This window comes from Stenella coeruleoalba, assembly GCF_951394435.1.
Source record: "Stenella coeruleoalba genome assembly, chromosome: 3".
Classification (NCBI taxonomy): Eukaryota; Metazoa; Chordata; class Mammalia; order Artiodactyla; family Delphinidae; genus Stenella; species Stenella coeruleoalba.
Genome location: NC_137148.1, coordinates 139,040,097 through 139,048,943, shown reverse-complemented (window position 1 = coordinate 139,048,943; position 8,847 = coordinate 139,040,097). Strand labels below are relative to the sequence as shown.

At 35.2% G+C, this 8,847-nt stretch overlaps 1 long non-coding RNA gene across 2 annotated transcripts; it reads left to right on the top strand.

Moving 5' to 3' along the window:
* Positions 1-1,110: 1,110 nt before the first annotated feature.
* Positions 1,111-6,164, top strand: LOC307185043. 2 transcript variants are annotated; one of them, XR_013827863.1, is made up of 3 exons: positions 1,111-1,392; positions 3,120-3,207; positions 3,585-6,164. It is a non-coding gene; the product is annotated as an uncharacterized lncRNA (long non-coding RNA). The 2 variants fall into 2 exon arrangements; XR_013827864.1 differs by having other exon boundaries at positions 3,120-3,221.
* Positions 6,165-8,847: the final 2,683 nt, after the last annotated feature.

The window sequence follows — 8,847 nt, the reverse complement described above, 5'->3', positions numbered from 1 at the left end:
ATGTCTGTATATATTTGTCGGGTCTGTTTTGTCTAAAGTATAGTTCAAATTTAATGTTTCCTTATTGATTTTCTGTCTGGATTAATCTATCCATTTTTGAAGTGGGATGTTGAAGTAACCTACTATTATTATTATATTATTGTCTATTACTCCTTCAGATCTGTTAATATTTGCTTAATATATTTAAGTGCTCTGATGTTGGATGCATATATACTTACAATTGTTATATTATCTTAATGAATTGACCCTTTATCATTATATAATGACCTTCTTTGTCTCTTGTTACTATTTTTTACTTGAAGTCTATTAATTTTGTCTGCTATAAGTATAGCTACCCCGCTGTCTTTTGGTATCCATTTGTGTGGGATAACATTTTCCATCCCTTCACTTTGAGCTTATGTGTGTCCTTGAAGCTGAAGTAAGTCTCTTGTGGGCAGCATATGGTTGGGTCTTATTTTGTCTCCATTCAGCCATTTACATTTAAAGTAATTATTGATATGTAAGTACTTACTGTTGCCATCTCATTAATTGTTTTCTTGCTGTTTTGTAATTCCTTTATTCCTTTGTTCCTCTCTTGCTGTCTTCCTTTGTAAATTAATTATTTTCCATGGCAGTATATTTTAATGTCTTTCTCTATCTTGCATGTATTTACTAGAGGTTTTTGCTTTGTGGTTACCCTGAGGCTTACCTCAAATATCTTATAGTTATAACGGTCTGTTTTAAGCTGATAACAGCTAAACTTCAATTGCATATGAAAAGTCTACTGTTTCATTTCCCCCTCCACATTTTATATTTTTGATGTTACACTTTACATCTTTTTATATTGTGTATCCATTAATAAGTTATCGTAACTATAGCTATTTTTATTACTTTTGTTCTTAAACCTTTATATTAGCGTTAAGTGGTTAATATACCACCATATTACAGTATTAGTGTATTCTGAATTTGATTATATATTGCCTTCACTAGTATGCTATTTATTTTCATAAGTTTTCATGTTACTAGTTGGTATCCTTTCATTTCATCTTCAAGAATTGCTTTCAGTGTTTCTTGTGAGGTAGGTGTTAGGAAATTCTTTATCTCATCTTCATTTCTGAAGGATAACTTCGCTGGGTATTCTTGGGATGGCAGTTTTTTTTCTTTCACCACTTTGAATATATCTTCCCATTCTTTCTTGGTCTGTAATGTCTCTGCTGAGAAATCTGCTAATAACCTTATGGAGGTTTCCTTGTATGAAAAAAATTTGATTTTTCTTGCTGCTTTTTAAACTCTCTTTTTGACTTTGATTTTAGGCAATTTTCTTATGCTGTGTCTTGGAGAAGATTATTTTGAATTGAAGTTTTAACATGACCTATATGCTCCATGAACTTGAATATCCGAATCTCTCCTCAGGTTTGGGAAGCTTTCAGCCATTATTTCTTTCTTATCCTTTTCTCTCTTCTCATTTCCCGCTCCCTGCGTGAGATAAAAATGCAATAGTATTTTGGTAAGTCTGTAACTTTTTATATTTTAAATGTACCTCATAGGATGTCACTTCCTGTATCACATTATGATTATTTTTGTTTACATATCTGTATTATTTCCTGCTGGGCTATAAGCTGTTCCTGAGCTGGAAATAAATTGTCATCTCTCTAGTGCCTGATGTGATGTTTGTGTTATACGTAGTGCTAATTAAATGTTTGAATCAATGAATCTTTGAGTTTTATGCGAGCAGAGCAATGCTGTCATAGTGAACTAGGCTTACAGAGCTGGGTTGCCTTCAAACAGAAAGTTAAACTGCCTTTTGGGTGTTTACATGCAACATTTAACCTGATACATAGTGGTGTGATGTCCAGGATAGGGTCTCTGGAATCAGAACGTCTAGCAATGAATCTTGGCTCTACCACTTACAAGTTGTGACCTTGGGAAGGTTATTTAACTTCTTTATCCCTCAGTTTCCTTATCTGTAAAATGTGGGTAATAATAAAATCAAGCTCATAGCGTTCCTGTGGGTTGAATGAGGACATACTTGTAAAAGGACATGGACTATATATATACTGCTTTAAAAAGGTCAGCATTATTACCATTGAATAATTTTAATATAATTTTATTCTTAATTGGCATATTTAAAATATTCCTTCCCTTTTTCCTTTCCTTCTACTAGAATATTTTTAACCTTAGTTCTCAGCCTTAATTTCTATAGATTTGATTATTTTTCTCCTAATATTTGTGTGTGTATGTCTTTTCCCTCAGCAGTGAGCAGAATCATTGTTTCTCAGAGAGCACACTCTTAGCTTGGATCTTGGCTTGAGAAGTAATTATTTTGTCATTACCTCCCATTGCTCTGAATTTGCCATCTGTTGGCAACATCATTGAAATGATCCAAGTCTTCTGTAATCTGGCAGTAGTTAATTAATTAATTATTATTATTATTTTTTTGCTTTAATGCCAGCTTAAGTTCTGTCTCTCAGATGGGGAATTTGGCTAATATTAGAAGTAAGCCTGACTATTTGGCGTTTATATAGAACATCTATAGTTTGCAATTTGGAAAGACAGCTATTTTACTTTTTAAAATCCTATTAAATATGAGAGGAAAGACTAACTTAAAAAGAAAAGAATGGCAGAAAGTTGTTTTAATTTTGGTTTATGCTATTATTTGTATTAACTCAGAACTATGCAAAGAATGGCCCATCTTTGTAATTTCTACATTGGGTATGGCAGTGGTCTTTGAACACTGAGATGTTTTAAAGATAATCTGTGCCTTAGAAACTTTATCATACAGACCATCTAGTTTCAGATTCTAAGCCAATTTCCCCATAGGTCTTCCAATTGCTCGATGTTCTTTTACAACTGTCATTCTCAAGAGCTATTCATCAGGCTGAGTTTGCATCCCCGGAATCACTGTTCCTTGGGGTCTTCCATGTCACATGAGGAATGTCTTTACCACTGCCACATCCGTCTTTCTTTTGCAATTTGTATTTATCTTTCATGTGGATCTATTCCAAACCTCCCGTAAATCTTAGTAGAGTGCCTCTTAGCCTCTGAATTCTCTTTATCATCATGGAAGCATATTCTTGAAAGGATTCCAGGAGGGCAGTTATAATGAGTGATCCTCTCATTTTTCTCATTCTTTCTTTCAGACCTGCCAGAGAAATTGCTTATTTCACAGAAGGATGGTGCTGGCTGAAAGATGCTTTCTTGAAATGGAGGGATTACTGCCTTCCACAGGTTCCCCTGAAGATGTATTTTATTTGCATTTTAATTCTTAGAGCTAAAAGGCACGAGCATGAACTATTGAGGATATTAACTCGGAAACTTTATCTGCATTGTTTCTGTTTGCATGCTGTATAGTGTGTTACATAGGACTCTATCAACAAAAATATATACTCCTGGCTATAAATTAGGTTTGACTATTCATTTGATAAAAGCTACACCTATCCTTTTGATAATAAATAAATACACAATAGATTGATAATGTCTAGTGTTGGTGAAAGTATGGGGAAGCAGTTACAGTCATTCTTACATATAGTGGTGATTGCTGCAACATTTTGGGAAGGTAATCTGGCAGCATGTAGCAATATTTTAAAATCCTTTTTTTCTTTTAGGAATTCATTTAATGAAAACCTATTGAGCACAGACTATGGAGCAGCAACCATTCTAGTTACCGGGGATATGGCAGTGGCAAAATGAAGTCCTTAACCTCATGGATCATGCTTTTATTTGGAGTGGGAATGGAGACAGAAAATAAACAAACAACTAAGTACAAAGTATGTCAGATGGGGACTAATGCTCTGGACAAAATAAAGTAGGGTAAGGGGGAATAAGAATACCTGCTTCTTTTGGGGAGGCGTGTCATTTATTTTATATAAAGTGGTCATGAAAGGCCCCACTGAGAAAGTGACAGTTGAGTAGTAATTTGAAGGAAGTGAGAGAAATAAGGACATCTGGAGACCTGAGCAACAGAGTTCCTAGTAGGGGCAACAGTGAATATAAGAAATTCTAAGGTGGAGGCTTCTTATTGGATCAATGGACTAGTGCTGAGGCCAGTGTGTCTTTTGTAAACATTGATAATGGCATTTTATTATTCAAATTTCTGAAATGTTTATGTTTTCAAATCTATCAGCCTCTTTCTTTACAGTTTTGAACTTTGAAAATATGTTTAGAATGACCTTCCATGTGCTCACAATTATGAAAAAAAATACGGTTGGCCCTCTGTATCTGCAGGTTCTGTATCCATGGATTCGACCAACTGTGGATTAAAAATGTATTGTAAAAAAATTCCAGAAAGTTCCAAAAGCGAAACTTGAGTTTGTACCATGCCTGCAGCTATTTACATAGCATTTACATTTTATTTACAACTATTTACATAGCATTTACATTGCAATAGGTATTATAAGTAATTTAGAGATGATTTAAAGTATATGGGAGTTGTGCGTAGGTTATGTATGAAAATGCTATGCCATTTTATATGCGGGGCTTGAGCACCGTCCAATTTTGGTATCTGTGGGGGATCCTGGAACCAATCCCCCATACATACTGAAGGATGACTGTAGTTTTTTCTTTTAAACTCTACTGATAAGTGTGTTCACACTTAGAACTTTTTGAAACTAGATGTTAACTATGAAAATGATCATGCAGTGATTGTACATCACTACAGTATGTATCCTAAAATCATCTATGTTTATGTTGACAGATTCTTTGCTTGATTGACCAAACTTTAGTTAGGCTCCTGAACCTTCTCCTGGACTCACCTGTATACTTCCTTGTAAAATCCAGTTTTAGCAAGAACCCTGCCAAGTCAGTTTAGCAAGAGACCCCCATCCTCAATATCTGATCACCCTCTATATCTGATCAGGTTCTTCATCCTTCACCACCCCCAGATGATGCCTAATTACCCTGGCCTATCTTCAGCAAAGAACCCTGTTAGGTCAGTTTAGGTGAAATTCTCCTTATCCCTGGTGTTCCTCTTAATAATTTTCCATCCACTACCCTCCCTCCCCTTCCACTCCTGGGCTGTATATTCCCACTTGCCCTGTATTTGCAATTAATCCAGGTTTGGTACTGAGTCACTTTTACCTTATTGCGATAGTCCTGAGTAAAACTTGTTTTTGCTGCTTTAACTACTGCCCAGCTCTGGTTTTTATTCGAGAATGTTTAGTCTGCAGTGGAGCATCTGAGTCAGTCTAGAGTTTTGTAGGTTTCTTAATATTAGGAAGATCATTAGCTATTATAAAGTTAGAAATCTTTGTGTGAGTAGGTGACTATGTTTTTCTTTTTGTATTAGTATGAATAAGCATTTAATATGGTTATAATAGCATATAACTCAATGTCTTTTTTTGAGAAAATACTAATCATGAATTATTATGATGGATCAGTGTTGGATGATATTATTTTCTGTGGTTACCTTAAATATATAGTTAAAAATGCCTGTCAATGCAAAAGATCAAATTTGACTATACTCTACCCAGTGATGAATGGCAAATATGCTGAAAACTTAGGTTAACCCAGAATTATTTACTTTCTTCAAGATTCCAGTTATTAAAACTTGCAAATACAACACTAGATTAAACTTTCATTTTTTGTTTCTGGCTTGGTCTAGGTACATATGGAGTCCTCCTTTTGGAATGTAAGTCTTATGTATGACTTGCTTTGAGGAAGAGATGCTCGTTAGTATTAAAATTTGTATATGAACAGTTAAATGTTATACTATTGATGGGTTATATATCTTTTATTGTTACTAATTATATTGCCCTTAGAACCTTTGAAAAATCTGTTGATAACTTCCATTTCTAACAGGAATCATGTTATTCATAGGGCCTCAGCTAAAGGGATACTAATATATATATTAGAGGTGCATTCAGTGTTGGAATTGTGTGACCTCTTATACCATAATCATTAAAACCCAGGACTTCTTCATATACTGCCTTAAACGGGATTCTGGGATCCTTCTATGTATACTGGTCTAATTTCCTCAATGACATTAGAAGTTCCTTGAGGAGATTACACGTGGGAAAATAGCACAACAAGTTTTTAAGTGAAGTAGGGAGGTAAACATTACAATTTTGACCCATAATTTCAGAGTAAAATATGATCATTATCAGCTAGCAGTCATGTTTTTCCATTTCTGGTCAAATTAGGTGTCCACTGTTTCTCTAACATTTGCAGAAAATTGGTTCAATAGTCTGTACATGAATTATTCCCCTTTCTGGTATGAATAAACATGCAATGGAAAATATTAATTAAAGCAAGTCTGGTTATTCAAACAATGCATTATTTAGGAAAGATCTCTAATATTTAATGCTAATTTTCTTTCTTGTATGTCAACAATCTCCATGATTTTTTTTTGTTTAAATTTATAAGTGATTAATCAAAAGCACAAATAGATATAGGAATCTTAAGATCTAATATCCTCATTCATAACAACTCTTTAGTAGTGGTCCCTAAAAGATATCAAATACTTATTGTTTTACAAAGCCTGGTGGTAACATTCTCTGTGTTGCCTAAGGGTAGCAGTTCTTCAACTGAATGTTTTTACTATGACATTTTTTATTTCTTGTTGTGATGTACATTAAGGTTAATATAACTTGTGTTCTTAAAGCGATTCCTTCAAAAGGAAATGTCGTGAGCTAGAAGTTCATCTTCAAACCCAATGGCAAGGACAGCTCTTTAAAGTGATTTTAATGAATTATCAATTTTATTCTGATACACTACAGTGCCTATAAATACCTACATATTTTCTGGGAATGCATGCATGAAACTATACACACGGTGTCCTTTGTTAGAATGCAAAGCATTGATGTCTGTCTTTAAAAACTATTTTCAATTTCATTTGGAGATGGCCAAGTTTTAATTAAATAAAAATGTCAGGAATAATGAATAAAGATGGAAAAATGAGATAAAAATTCATCAACCTGGCAGACCTTGCTGATTTGGCATTAAAGAAGTTGTGTTTAAGATCTAATTTTAACAACATTCTTCAATAATGTGACACAGTAAAGGAATATTCTTCACGGACTACTTTACTTCTAATTTGCTAAATAATGCATTTCTAATTGCTAAAATAATAGTCAGTGAATGGACTTCCCTGGTGACGCAGTGGTTAAGAATCCGCCTGCCAATGCAGGGGACACGGGTTCTAGCCTTGGTCCGGGAAGATCCCACATGCCGCAGAGCAACTAAGCCTGTGCGCCACAACTACTGAGCTCTAAAGCCCACGAGCCACAACTACTGAAGCCCACGTGCCACAACTACTGAAGACCGTGTGCCACAACTACTGAAGCCTGCGTACCTGGAACCCATGCCCCGCAACAAGAGAAGCCTCTGCAATGAGAAGCCCTCACACCGCAACGAAGAGTAGCCCCCGCTTACCGCAACTAGAGAAAGCCCGCGAGCAGCAACAAAGACCCAACGGAGCCAAAAAAAAAAAAAAGGTCATTAAATTGTTAAATTGCATTATATTACTGAAGTGCAACATATATTTAAAATATAGCTTTTTAACTGAATACTTAAAATTTTTGACTCACAGTAATTGTGGTGGTTTTAAAATGTGTCCCCCAAACCTTTGGCACGCCTGTCTATAAAATGTGGAGCCTAATTTCCCTCCTCTTGACTATGGGCTGTACTTGGTGACTTTCCTCTAATGAATCAAATGTGGTGGAAGTCATGGTGTGTCACTTTCAAGGGTGGTTGTAAAATATACTGAAGCTTCTGTCTTTCTTTTGAATCACTTGGAAAGTGGAAGTTGCCTGTCTTGTGAGGACACTCAAGCAGCCCTAAGGAGAGATCCTTGTAATGAGGAACTGAGTCCTTCTGCCAAGAAACAGTACTGACTTGCCAGCTACTTGAATGAACCACCTTGGGAGGAAATCCTCCAGCCCATTCAAACCTTCAGAAAACTGAGCCGTGGCCAACATCATGGCTACAACCTCCTGTGACACTCCAAGCCAGGATCACTGGGCTAAGTAGTTCTTACATTTCAATCCATAGAAACTGGGAGGTGATGCATATTTTTTGCTCTTTTAAGCCACTAAGTTTTAAGGTAATTTGTTAGCCTTAACCCTTTAATACTTTGAAATCAGCCTGATAGAGTTTTTGGTTTAACTAGAGTGTCTATAAAGCTGTATTTCAGGATGCTTTTCTTCCAGTAGTTTTAAATTATCCTCTGGACATTTATTTTTAGTAGTAACTTTAGAAACCTTTTGAGTCTCTGTACAATAGGTAATTAAAGGCAAGCAAAAGTAGATACTTTAAGATTAAAAAAAAAACAAACCTTTTGGTCATATTTATTCTTGAAACAATGATTTTTAAAAGTCTTAAATGTTAACCTACATGTAAACTAGATGTTAAACAGGCTTTTATTGACCTGTAAGATTTGGAAAAGATTACTTGAAACTTCATTTCGTATATAACAGTATGACCACCTCTCCAGGATTTGCATGGTTCCCAAAGGGCTTACTTTCTTAAAATCACTGCTGCCTTTCAAATTCTCCATTAATTAATTAATTCATTCATGCATTCATTCCTTCAACCAACAAATATTTATTAAGCACCTACTACATGCCAGATACTATTTAAGGTCCTTGAGATGAGTGATGAATAAAGTCATCATCTTCTGATGAATAAGGTCAGTTTGGGGATGGTCTGTCCATTCTGCCTCTGTCTCTGTTTCACACCACATGAACCAAGAAGCAGCCTTCTTAGCCTTCCCCCTCACTTTTCACCAAACCATTTATTTAAGGAATTTGTGTCCAGGTTTTCCTGAATTTTTGAGTAGATGGAGAGTTTTACCCTGAAGAAACACATAGAACTTAAAATTCACAGTAAGACATGCCTGTTTTTAGAAGTCCTGTAGCTATTTCCAGAAGTTGA